Genomic DNA, 13826 nt, shown 5'->3' on the forward strand with positions numbered 1-13826 from the left:
AAGGAAGGACTTATATCTTCTACTTTGTAATAGTAGGTCATATACGTATTTTGTTTCTCATTTTCTTCATTACTGTCCACTTTTGTGTTTGATTTTTTTTCAAGTGTACAATTTTGATCCTCTCCTTGTTTCCTTTCCTTATATTTTTTAACTTCTTAGTGGTGAGCATGAGGATTACAATTAATATCTTATATTTATAACAATCTTCTTTTAATTAATACAAATTTAGCCTCAACAGTATACAAAATTCTGCTTTTATTCAGCTCAGTTACCTCCCCTACTTACGTTGCTGGTACAAAAATTGCATCTTTATACATTGTGTGTCCATTAAGAGAGAAGTGTAAGTATTTTTATGCATTCGTGCTTTAAATCATATATGAAAAAAAGAGAGGCGTGATATAAAAATATTACTGACTTTGTTTTATCTAAGTAGTTACTTTTACGGAGTCTTTGTTTCTTTTTATGGCTTCCAGTTACTGTCTAGTGTCCTTCCATGCCAGCCAGAATGATTCCCTGTAGCATTTCTCATAAGGCAGTTCTGCTGCTAACACACTCCCTCAGGTTTTGTGTATCTGGGCATGTCTTAATTTCCCCTTTATTTTTGAAAGATAGTTTTGCTAGATACTGACATCTTGGTTCATAGTTTTGTTTCTGTATTTTTTTTCCAGTATCTTAAATACATCATCCCACTATTTTCTCATCTCAATGGTGTCTGATGAAAAATCAACAGTTAAACTTGTTGAGACTCTCTTCTTGTACATTAGGGGTCACTTATCTCTTGCTACTTTCAAGTTTCTGTCTTCGTCTTTTGACATTTTGATTATATCTCTCTGTGGATATCTATGTATTTATTGTCCTTTGAGTTTATTGAGCTTCTTGGATATCTAGATGACATTTGGGAGACTTCCAGTCATTACGTTTTCAAATATTCTTTCTGTCCTTTCATCTTTCTTTCCTTTCTGGGACTCCTTAATGAGTATATTGGTATGCTTGATGTTGTCCCGCAGGTCCCTTAGGCTCTGTTCATTTTCTTCATTCTTTTTCCTTTACGCTCCTCAGTTAGAACAATTTCAGTTGTGCTTTTTCAAGTTTACATTTTCCTGCTTTCTTGCTCAAATCTGCTGTTGAGCTCCTCTAATGAAAATTTTATTTCAGCTATTCTACTTTTCAGCTCTATAATTTCTATTTGGTTCTTTTGTATAATATTTCTTTATTAATATTTTCTACTTGTTCATACATTCTTCTCTTGGTTTCCTTTTTTTTTTTTGGTCTATGGTTTCTTTAGCTCTTTGAGGAAATTTAAGACAATTGGTTTAAAATCTTTGTCTAGTAATCCCAATATCTGTGTTTCCTTAGGGATGCTTTCTGTTCATTCTCTTCTTTCTTTCTTCTTAACAAATGAACCATCCTTTTCTTTTTCCTTTTATGACTTAAAATAGTGTGTTGAAAACTGGATATCTTAAATATTATAATGTAACTCTGGAAATCAGATTCCCTCCAGTCATTAGGGTTTGCTTTTTTTTTTTTAATTGTTGAGGGCCAGTCATCCATTTGCTTAGTGATGTTTCCAAACTAGTTCGGCAAAGATTGTATGTCTTCTCATGTGTGGACACTGAAGTTCTGTTCTGTTATGACAGCAGTCAGTTCATGACCTGACAGTGATTTCTTTAAATGCTTGTAGCCAAAAAGAAAAAGTAACATTATCCCAGTCTTTGCAGATTGGCTCTGAACTGGGGTGTTCTTTCAGTGCTAAGCAAGAGCACCTAAAACTCTGCCTTAGCCTTCACTTCCTGCCCCCGTGGAGCCCAAAGATCAGCCAGAGGTGCAAGCCTAAAGCTTTGTCAGGATCTTTATGAGCATGTCTTCATCCTTAGGCAAGAATATTGCACTTCAGATTCCTCAGTATATGTGGTAGCCCTTCAAAGCCCTTAAACCACCAACCATTGTCCTCTCAGCCCCCTTTTTTCCAAGCTTTTGGATGTCTCTGCTGTTTTCTCTGTCCTTCATCCTTTGACCCTGGATGTAGGTTCAATTCTTATACCTTCGTACTGCTCAGTTTCCATCACATCATACATTTTTTCTTATGTGCTGTTGAGTCAGTTCTGACTCATAGTGACTATAGGATGGAGTAGAACTTCTCCAAAGGGTTTCTAAGGCTGTAATCTTTATGGAAGGAAACTGTCATATCTTTCTCCTGTGGAATAGTTGGTGGATCAAATCAAAAGGTTTAACAGCTGAGTGCTTAACCACTGCACTACTGGGGCTCCTTTTGACATCATGCATCATAATAGATTTTTAACACACCCCTCAGAAACATAGAAGTCCATAAATTGTCAAGGATACAGAAGATTTAACATGTATAAAAATACCAAATTGATATATGTGTATGTGTGTGCATTATCTAACCACTAAAGAGTATACATTCATCTCATGCACATACATAGTGTTTATAAAAATTAACTGTATACTGTGTTATAAAGCAAGTCTCAACAAATTTCAAGAGTCTGCAATAATATAGAGGATACTGTGTAAGTACAGCATAATTTAAAAAAAAAAACCATCTTAGAAAAAGAAAATACAAAATCTCCATGTGCTTGGATATTTTAAAATACTAGGCATTAAAAAAGACATCATAATGAAAATTAGAATATATTTTGAAGTGAACAATTATGAACATAGTACATATAAAAATTGGTGCAGTACAGACAATATAATATAGGAAACTTATAGCCTTAAAAATATAATTGGAAAGAACAAATTTTGAAAAATAAGTGAGTTAAACATCCATTCAAAATGTTGGGAAAAAAACAGAAACAAACATTCATAGGAATTTTTGTTTCTATTAATGATTGGATACATGCAACAGACGATCAACGAAGACTAAAGTTAATTCTTAGAAAATGCTAGTAAAATTTACAAACTTTAGGCAAGATTGATCAAGTGAAAAAGAATGAAGGTATAAATAACGAATATCAGGAATTAGAAAGAAAATGACTGCAGATCTTGCAGAACTTAAAGATAATGTGAGAATGTTATGAACCATATTAGCTAATAAATTTGCAAATTTAGGTAAAGTAGGCAAACGTATCATACCATGTAAGTTAATAACAACGATTCAAGAAGAAACAGGAAGCAAAAGTAATTCCACAATTGTTAATAGAACTGAATTGGAGCTCAAACTATTCTCAAAAAGAAAACTTCATGTCAGATGGCTTTTCCTGCAAATTCTGCCAAATATTCAAGAAATACTTCACAAATTCTTCAATATAAAATGAAATATATACCCAAACTCATTTTATAAAGCTTGTAGAATGAATATTGATACCAAAACCTGACAAGAGCAGCACAAGATGGGAAAATTACAGGCCAATGTCACTGATGAACATAGATGCAAAATATAAAAAGAAATAGGCAAAACAAATCCAGCAAGAAGAAACAGGAAGCAAAAGTAATTCCACAATTGTTAATAGAACTGAATTGGAGCTCAAACTATTCTCAAGAAGAAAACTTCATGTCAGATGGCTTTTCCTGCAAATTCTGCCAAATATTCAAGAAATACTTCACAAATTCTTCAATATAAAATGAAATATATACCCAAACTCATTTTATAAAGCTTGTAGAATGAATATTGATACCAAAACCTGACAAGAGCAGCACAAGATGGGAAAATTACAGGCCAATGTCACTGATGAACATAGATGCAAAATATAAAAAGAAATAGGCAAAACAAATCCAGCAATACTCTAAAGAAGAATATATTATGACCAAGTTGGGTCTATCCCAAGAATTCAAGGTTAGTTTAACATTCAAAAATGAATCAGTATAATTTTCCATATGTACAGGAAAAATAAATGTGGTTATACTAATAGGTGTAATAAAATAAGTATTTGATAACCTCCAGCATCCACTCATGTTTTTTAAAAGAACATCTAGCATGCCATGAGACCAGAAGAACCAGAAGGTTCCCGGCTACTGTCGCTGAACATTTTGATCAAAGAGTCCCTAGCAAAGCCCTGATCAAAAGGGGGAAAATGCAGAACAGAATTTCAGATTCTCATGAACCCTAGACTTTTTGGAGCCATTGAGGGTGAATGAACTCCTGAAACTATTGCCATGAGATAATCTTTAAACATTACACCAAAAGCCTTCCCTTGAATCATCTTAAAACTGAAGTATAAAAAAGAAAACACCATACTGTTGCCATTGAGTTGATTCCGACTCAGAGACCCTGTAGGACAGAATAGCACTGCCCCATAGAGTTTCCAAGGTGCAGGTGGTGGATTCAAACTGCTCTTCTTTTGCTTGGCTACCGTATCACTTAACCACTGTGCCACGAGGGCTCCAGAACATTAGCTACTTAACTAATAAAAATGGTCTACCTTGAGCATATGCTCTTTTAAGAACTGTCTATATGGCATCAGATTGCCAACAGCTACTGAAAAGATTAGATAGGAACCTTAAGGAGCAGTGGGTTTATGCTAATGACAGAGGAACTACTCAGAAAAGGAGGGTAAGAATGGTTGCACAACTTGAATGTAACCGATGTCGTTAAATTGTACAGGTAGAAACTGTTGAGTTGGTGTATGTTTTGCTGCATATATTCTCAACCACAAAAAATACATTTACAGGTAATAATTAACAAAAAATGTCAAGGAGAGCTAAATATTTTGAAAATAAGACAGAGTTGCATGTGAGGGAATGAGTGGGGTGAGCTGTTTTAGATTAATAGTTAGTAAAGGCTTATGGGATCAGGATATTTGAGGAGATAACTGACCTATATCAAAGGAGAGAATAGCTGTATGAAGTTCTGGAGGGAGGATATTGCCAATAAAGGAAAGAGTTGTTTCTGAGGCCCTTTAATAACCAAGTGTTCTGGCATGTTTTGAGGAAGCTCAGGAAATAAGTCATGGCTAGTGTGGAGTGAACTGAGGGAAGACTGTTAGGAAATGAGGTTAGTATGGTGGGCAAGCCCCGCATCATGAAAGACCATGGGAAGGATTTGGGAATTTTTCCTAATTGCCATGAGAAGCCACTGAGGTGATGCTGTTATGTAGACTGTAAGAGGGAAGATCGGTGCATGGAGTCCAGTTTTAACCAAGAGATGATGGTGGCTGTAAGGTGGAGGTAGTGAGAAGTGGATAGAGTCAGGATTTATTTTAAGGTAGAGCCAAGAGTCCAGAATATGTGTCAATGGATTGGATGCAAGATTTGAATAAAGGAGAGAAATCAAGGATGATTTCTAGGTTTTTGTCCTGAACAATCCAGAGGATAGTGAGAACATTTGCTGAGATAAGGAAGACTGGGAGGTAGGTAAGACACTTGGACGAAGAATTTTATTTGAACCACATTAAGTTTGAGATGCCTAGTAGACATTCAAGGGGAGATGTGAGGTCAGCCATTGGTGAAGGAACAGGGCAGAGTATGTAAATGAGGGTATCCTAGGGCTCAGGTGGAATTGACTGCCATGAATTGGCTCAGATAACCTAGACAGTGAGAAATGATGAGTGATGTTACTTAAACAGGGCATGGAAATCAATGAAAAAGGTGTGGGAGTGGCAGGGAGGCTAAGGTAGAGAAGTTTCTCTCTTCCTAAACCTGATTGGCTGGATTTGAAGACATCATAAGTTCCTGTATGAGAAATATCCAGCAAATTACCAGTTGATTTAATAAATTGATAACAAAGTCTACCTTTCAGCCAAAAATTGAAAAACAAACAAACCAATTGCCATCCAGTGAATTCTGACTCTTAGCAACCCTATAGGATGGAGTAGAACTACCCCATACGGTTTCTAAGGAGCAGCTGTTGGATTCAAACAGCAGACCTTTTGGTTAGCAGCTGAGCTCTTAACCACTGCACCACTAGGGCTCAAACCAAGAATAACACACATGAGGAACTTACTCCTTAGTTCAATCAAGTATGTAGAAATTCAAATTTGTAATTTTGGAGATTCCCCCTCTTTTTTTTCAAAGTGGGGGGCATTGAGATGCAGGATTTTCCTATGCCCACCATCCTAAGGGATTTAATTAACCCATAGTTGAGACATTGTAAACATCTCAAGAAATTATTACCTTTGAGAAACTTGAGGGTGAGTAGGCATATCACCTGGCTCCTCTTAAACTCCTTTTAAAAACCTGACTTGAAGACTCACCTGCCTTTTTGAATAAGTGCCAGCTTGAATAGGCAGGGTTCAGGGAATTGCCAACCAAAGGTATGGTTTCTCCAGAGGCCTCCAAGGGGTGTAAAAGAAGAGCGGAGCCAGACCCCGTGCTTGGGACACACCCTTGGTATGAAATATTTGAGTGTGTGTGTGGTGAGGGGAGCACTGGGTGTGGGAGAGTGGGGTGGGTGGGTAATAGGGAAATGCCTGTTTGTTTTTTTTTTCTGGTTTTAAGAAACAGTTTTTTACTTTTTTTTTTTTTTAATTACAACGAACAGTTCAGTGGAGACATGTTCCTTATGTGCAGGGGCTAGTGGAATTGCTGATAGCTGAGAATGTAGCCTGCTCCCCAAGTGCGAGTTGGCATTTTAGAGAGAAATCTTGATGTTTGGAGCACTGACTGGCCCTGCCTTTTCTAAATAATTAAGGGTGGTGGGGTGGTGGTGAGAGAAAGAGGATGGTCTGTGAACACTGACCCTGGAAAATTAACTCCCAAGTGTGTGGGTTGTGGATAGCAGGAAAAGAACATCACCCGCAAATGACAGCAGTGCCTTTATTTATTTATTTATGCTTCTTTTTAGTTCTGAGTTGTTTTTAAGCCACAAATTAATGGGGCCACCATGAGTTTTCAGAGAATGAGTTTTACAAAAATCTAAGTGTTTTAAATATTGCAAGGATTTACTTATATATGCTGTATATGAGAAAAGTCCTTACAGTTACAGGGAGGAGAAAGAAAGTATATTCAGGAATTAAATTTTCACAGTTCTCTGAATTCTTATATTTCTCTTGTTGTCCATTTTTCTTTTTTTGTCCTTCATCCACCCCTTCCACCTTTACCCACTGTCTTCATCATCTAGTGCTGCCGTAACAGAAATACCATGAGTGGATGGCTTTAACCAAGAGAAATTTAATACCTCGCATTAAAGTAGGCTAATAGTCCAAGGCATCAGCTCTAAGGGAAAGTTTTCTCTCTCTTTCGGCTCCGGAAGAAGGTCCTTGTCCTTAGCCTTCCCATGGTCAAGGAGCTTCTCAGGTGCAGGGACCCTGGGTCCAGAGGACACGCTCTGCTCCTGGTGCTGCTTTCTTGATAGTCTGAGGACCCCAACTCTCCGCTTGCTTCCCTTTCCTTTTACCTCTTGCCAGATATAAGGTGGTGCAGGCCACACCTCAGGGAAAGGTGACCTGAGTGAGGGTGGTGTTACAATCCCACCCTAATCCTCTTACAGTAAAATTACAATCACAAAATGAAGGACAACTAGGCAATAGTGGGAATCATGGCCTAACCAAGTTGAAACACACGTTTTTTAGGGTCATAATTTAATCCAAACCAAATCAAACTTGTCACCATCAAGTTGATTCCAACCCGTACAGACCCTAGTTGATATTAACTCATAGAGACCCTATAGCATAGAGTAGAACTACCTCATAGAGTTTCCAAGGACTAGTTGGTGCATTCGAACTGCTGATCTTTTGGTTAGCAGCTGAGCTCTTAACCACTATGCCACCAGGCCTCCTCTTGATACACAGTCCACCCTAATTCACCACTGTGTTAGAAAAAGGTTTTGCTATTCTGAAATAAGAACTTTTTACTATACTTTTGTGTTCGTGGTTGCTTTGGGTATGTCTTTAAGCACTGAACAGTTAACTCATACCCATTAAAAACCCATTGCCACTGAGTCTATTCCAACTCATAGCGGCCCAATAGGGCAGAGCAGAACTGTGCCATAGACTTTCCAAGGAGCGCCTGGTGGATTTGAACTGATGACCTTTTGGTTAGCAGCTGTAGCTCTTAAACAGTACACCACCAGCGTGGGAGGGGTTTAATTGATAACAGGATGTCTGGGCTCCAGGGGAGATGGAATGGATGTGCAGGAGAAGGGCATGCAGAGTCAGCCTGTATAGTCCCCTGAACTCTGTTCAAGATCATAACACACCTCAGTAATCACTTGAATCTAAACATACAACTTTAACAGTTGATGTAAATGACTTTACACATGAATTTTGGAACGCAACTATTTCTCAATGGAAGTTTCTTCAACTAAGCTGTTTGTATTCCCTTAATAATTATGAAAGCTAACATTTATTGTGTTCATTCTGTGTGTAAGGCCTTTTTCTAAGTGCCTTGTGTGTTTTATTTAACCTGCGTAACAACCTTTTGAATAAGACCCATTTTAGAAATGGGAAACTGAAGCAGTGAGAGGTAAAGTAACGTGCCCAGATCACCCAGCTGATAGATTGAGTTAGGATTTAAACCCAGGCAGTTTGTTTCAGAATTTGCTTATGTAATCACTGTACATGACAGCAGTGAGCCCTAGTGGCTGTGTGGCTAAAGAACTTGGCTGCTAACTGAAAGGTCAGTGGTTTGAACCCACCAGCCTCTCTGCAGGAGACAGATGTGGCAGTCTGCTTCAGTGAAAACCCTATGGGGCAGTTTTACTCTGTCCTTTGGGGTCACTATGAGTTAGAATCGACTTGATGACAGTGGGTTTTGGCACATAATACTAATGTGCAGTGTATTCTGTATGCCGTGTATATGTTCAGAAACTAATTTTCCGAACATTTATGCCATATATAGATTACCAATCCAGTTGTCGTTGAGATTTTCACTCCTGACGACCCCGTGAGTTTTCAGAGTAGGACTGCCCTCCATACGGTTTTCAATAGCTGTGACCATTTGGAGTTAGATTGCCAGGCCTTTCTTCCAAGGCAACTGAGTGGATTTAAACTGCCAACCTTTCAGTTAGTAGCTGAGCACTTAACTCTTTGTGCCACCTAATACATATATATACTAGGAGGTTTTCCTCCTTATTTGTACTTTAATGTTTTGTAGACTCTTATGAATAGTTGTTCCTGGCAGTGAACTAGATGCTAAAGAACAGAATAGGCACATGTAACGCTCTCTCACCTTCTCCCTCCCCTTTCACAGAGATGAAATGAAAAGGAATTAATGAGGACAGATTATTGGATTAGGGCCCATACTCAGGGCTCTAACAGCATGGGGAGTTTCTCCTGTCACTTCAGTTCTTGTTCAGGAATTGGCACCTGCTTTTTGTGAATCACAAATACCAGTGCTTTATATCAAGCCATTTAGATTTGGGCTATGGAGCAGTGACTTAAAAAAATTAAATTTTATTTTCAGAGATTTTTTCTATTAATTGTTTACATTTATTTTAATTGTATATTCTGAAACCGCTACAAAAGGGCTTGAAATAATTGTTTAAATTTTAATTCGTATGGGTCAAAATGTATGTTAAACTACCTATTGTCGCCTTCACAGTCGTTGTTATGTTTGAGCCGGTTGTTGTGGCCACTTGTTACCAAGTATGACCTGCTTCTCCAGGGACCGATCTCTCCTGACAACATGTCCAAAATATGTGAGATGAAGCCTCGCCATTCTTGCTTCTAAGGGATATTCTGGCTGTACTTCTTTCAAGACAGATTTGTTCATTCTTTTGGCAGTCCGTGGTATATTCAATATTCTTTGCAAATACCGTAATTCAGTGCCTTCAATTTTTCTTTAGTCTTCCTTATTCATTGCCCACCTTTCGTGTGCGTATGAGGTGACTGAAAACACCATGGCTTGAGTCAGGCGCACATTAGTTTTCAAGGTGACATCTGTGCATTTGAACACTTTAAAGAGGTCTCTGGTAGCAGATTTGCCCAATGCAATGTGTCGTTTGATTTCTTGACTGCTGCTTCCGTGGGTGTTTATTGTGGATCCAAGTAAAATGAAGCCCTTAGTGATGTCAACATTTTCTCCGTTGTCATGATGTTGCTTATTGGTCCTGTTGTTAGGCTGTTAGTCTGTAGTCTTTGATTTTCTTCAGTAAATGCTTTAAGGCCTCTTCACTTTCAACAAGCGAGATTGTATCATCTGCATATCTCAGGTTATTAATGAGTCTTCCTCCAATCCTGACGCCTTATTCTTCTTCAGACAGTCCAGCTTCTCGGATTATTTGCTCATCATACAGGTCGAATAGGTATGGTGAAAGGATACAATGGAGATGCACACCTTTCTTGACTTTAAACCATGCAGTATTCCTTGTTCTGTTTAGATGACTGCCTCTTTTTCTATGTACAGGTTTCTCATGAGAACAATTAAGTGTCCTGGAAATCTCATTCTTCCCCATGTTATCCATAATTTGTTATGAGCTGGAGTAGGTCTCAGAAATAATGTGCAATTTCTTCCAGTTGGTCCTGCACGGCTGCCTACTTCCCTAGGTGGTAGCAGGTAAGGCCTGTCTCAGAAACACTCCCCTCCTCACTAAGCATGATTCTTCACACTGCTCCATCTTCTTTCCTGTGTGTGTCTCCTGCCCTCCTCAGTGGCTGGGGAAAATGATAGTAGTCCACTATGAGATTTATTCTTTTATTATACTTTATCATTTGTTTTTATAACATAGTTCCGTTAAAATCAAGGGTAATAAAAATGTTTGTGTGATGGAAGTGGATAATCCCACCCATTGTGTCCATCTAAAGTTTCATGAGAAAACTGTGCCCACAACAGAGGGCTCCCACTCCTCTGGCTCACTGTATTTTCTCCTTGTTTATTTGCTCTTCCCTCTTTCCTGATGCATGCATGGAACCACTGAGCTTCAGGACTCCACAATTCTCCTTTTCATACCAGTGTTACTGTAATCTTGGGTTCATGGGCTGCCTTGCCACAGATTTACTCATTCTGTTTCTGTTAATTATTTCATTATTTAAAAATCTCTCATGAATTTTTCCAGAAGTACATTCTATTCCTCAAAAAATTGGAAGCAATGGGAAAGTATGCAATAAATAACAAGAAAACATACGTAATGCATAGAATAAATTATTAACGTTCCGATATGTCTGTTATCTTACTTACATTGGCATGTATGCGTATTAGAGTCTCTGGTTGATGCAAATGGTTAATATCTTGAGCTGCTGACAGAAAGTTGGAGTTCAGGTCCACCCAGAATTGCTGTGAAAGAGAGGTCTGGCAGCCTACTTCCGAAAACTCAGCCACTGAAACCCCTATGGAGTACAGTTCTACTCTGGCACAGTGGTGTCATCATGAATCAGAACTGACTCAGTGGCAACTGGTTTCATGTGTGTATTAGCGCACACATTTATGTATATTAACACGGATATTATATCCTGATATTTTCATTCATCATTAGTCTTTTCTCATGATAAATTTTTTTTTTTTTAATGAGGGCATTAAATCACTTTATAATATTCTGTGTGCATGTAGTATATGTTTTTTAACGATTTGACTATAGTTGCAATAATAAATGTGCATGTTTCTAGTAATCTTCAACGTATACTTACATCTTTTTAACATACATCTCTGCCATTAAATCTCTTTGTTTAATTATTGTTTAACACTCTTTACGCCTAAGAGATGGTCTCAGAAGCAGCCCTGATCAGTTTTTCTCCCTCTTACTCATGAAGCCCCTTAATGTATCCCAAGGTATCAACTACGAAGGATTTTACGTACTTATCGTTTGTTTATTTTTCTTTCAGTCAGTATATTCCATGGGCCAGAAATAGTCTATGTTATGCAGATACAGTGGTGAAAGGTACACACTGTCCCTGTCCTCATGAAGGGGACAACCCAGTGCAGGTGGGAGGAGCACTGGGGAAATGCAGCTGAGAGCAAGGACAGACAACCCTCCAGGAACCACACTGGACTTCAGAGAGGCTTGTTGGCTGCTGTTCACCTGGCAGGCTTCTAGATACCCGAGTACCCTTGGGCTTGGTGCCTGCTCCTCTCTCTGTTGACACCCTCCCTCTAGGATGCCTCAGTGAGTTTACTGCTATCTATTTGTAGCTAAGGACGTGAGGTTTATACCTCCATCCATTCAAACTCCTCCTGGGTCCAGACTCATATATTCAAATGTGAGCCTAACTCTCTGTATTGACCTCTTTATGCATTATAATGATACATTCCTCATATGGCCATCATGAAAGCAAACATGAAAGGAAAAGCACAGGAGTGCCTGACACCAGTGTAGGTACTCAATGAACATTAGCCGTTGGTATTATCCTTGACATCCCCATGTGGGGTGAAGTTTTATTACCTGACATCTCCATGTGAATATCTAACACCTACACCATGTTATCTAGGCTATGAAACAATTCTTGGTTCCAACCACCATTCTTTTCTTATCCATGAATTTCTCAAGGCTTTGGTGATGGGATTGTGTGTTTTTCCACACAATGGATGTGATTAGGAATGGTTGGCCAGGTCCTACACAATAAATTGCTCCAGCATTCCTTTGGGTGACCATTGAGACAAGTTTCAGCCAACGAATGTAGCAAAGAATTGGAACCACTCTCAGCTGTTCATGCGAGTACTCTCAATCCAGAATATCTGGTAAGTCGACTGTTAGGGATTGAATTGTGTCCCTCCAAAATGTATGTGGAAATCCTAACCCCTGTACCTGTAAATCTGACCTTGTTAGGAAAGAGGGGGCCTGCTTTTATTATGTGAATGAGGTCATACCAATGTAGGGTGGGTCCTAAGCCTAACTCTTCTTAGTTATAAAAGGAGCAGAATGCACACAGACAGAAACAGGTGAAAAGGAAGATAGACAAAGAAGACAGATGCTTCTAGAAGGCCAGGAACACAAATGATTGCTGGCATCTACTAGAAGCTGAGGTAGACAAGGAAGGACCTCCCACTACAGCCATGCCCTGAATTCGAACGACTACCTGCTAAACTGTGAGAAAATAAATTTCTGTTCTTTAAAGCCATCCAGTTGTGTTATTTTTTGTTATGGAGGGACTAGGTAACTAAGACACATACCCGTTCTTATAAGTTCAGCCCAGTGCAGAATAATTTTCTTCCCTCCTTGGTCTAGACCACCCGAACCTGCTCTTTCCCTATCAGTGTCCTTTGCTTTCACCTAAGAGCTATGACAGAGTCAGCTTGATGCTGATGCACTGAAATTTCAATTTATTTTTTATTTATGATTACTATTAATTCCAGTATTTTCTACAGTTTTCAAAGGAGACAGTCCTATAATCTATGAATAGCAGTTATACTTTTTCTCTTTTTGTACTAGCTTACACTTCCGGTGTTCAATGTTTAATAAAAGTAATGATAGAAGCACCCTTATTTTATTGTTTATTAATTTTAAAGAGAATGTCCCACACGTCACCATGAACTATCATGCTAGTTGTAGTTTTCCACGTTCGGGAACTCCTTTTCTGTTCCATATTTGCTCCTAGTCCTTATCTCTCCGTGTGATTGGATTTTATCAACCTGCTTTGCCCCCATCTCTTGAGGTGAGCATATGTCTTCTCTTCTTTCACCTATGCATGTGGTGAGTGAAATTACTAAATCTTTAACGTTCACTCAAATTTGTATGCCTACAATAAACCGCCTTGATCATGGCATGTTACGTGGTTTACCCTTTGCTGGATTTCCTTTGCTGGCATCTTACGTAGGGTTTTGCATCTCAGTTACTGAGTGTGCTTGTCCTCTAACTCTTCTTCTACCATCCTTCTCTAAAATTTGTTATCATTTTTAAACTAGGCTTAAGGATCAAGTTACGGGAGTATCTCATGGTTTTCTAATCTCTGTTGACTATGTACAAGATTAAAATGACTGTTTCTTGCATGTTTGCTGGAACCTGACTGGAAACGATCTAGGTCTGCCGTTTTCTTTGTAGGGAGATCTTGAACTACTGACCC

At 38.6% G+C, this 13826-nt stretch overlaps 1 protein-coding gene across 3 annotated transcripts in view; it reads right to left on the bottom strand.

Annotated features, from left to right (window-relative positions):
* Positions 1 to 13826, bottom strand: part of LOC135229234 (protein FAM170B-like) — a 188693-nt gene that overhangs the window by 51653 nt on the left and 123214 nt on the right. The window lies entirely within an intron of this gene.

This window comes from Loxodonta africana, unplaced genomic scaffold, assembly GCF_030014295.1.
Source record: "Loxodonta africana isolate mLoxAfr1 unplaced genomic scaffold, mLoxAfr1.hap2 scaffold_170, whole genome shotgun sequence".
Taxonomy (NCBI): domain Eukaryota; kingdom Metazoa; phylum Chordata; class Mammalia; order Proboscidea; family Elephantidae; genus Loxodonta; species Loxodonta africana.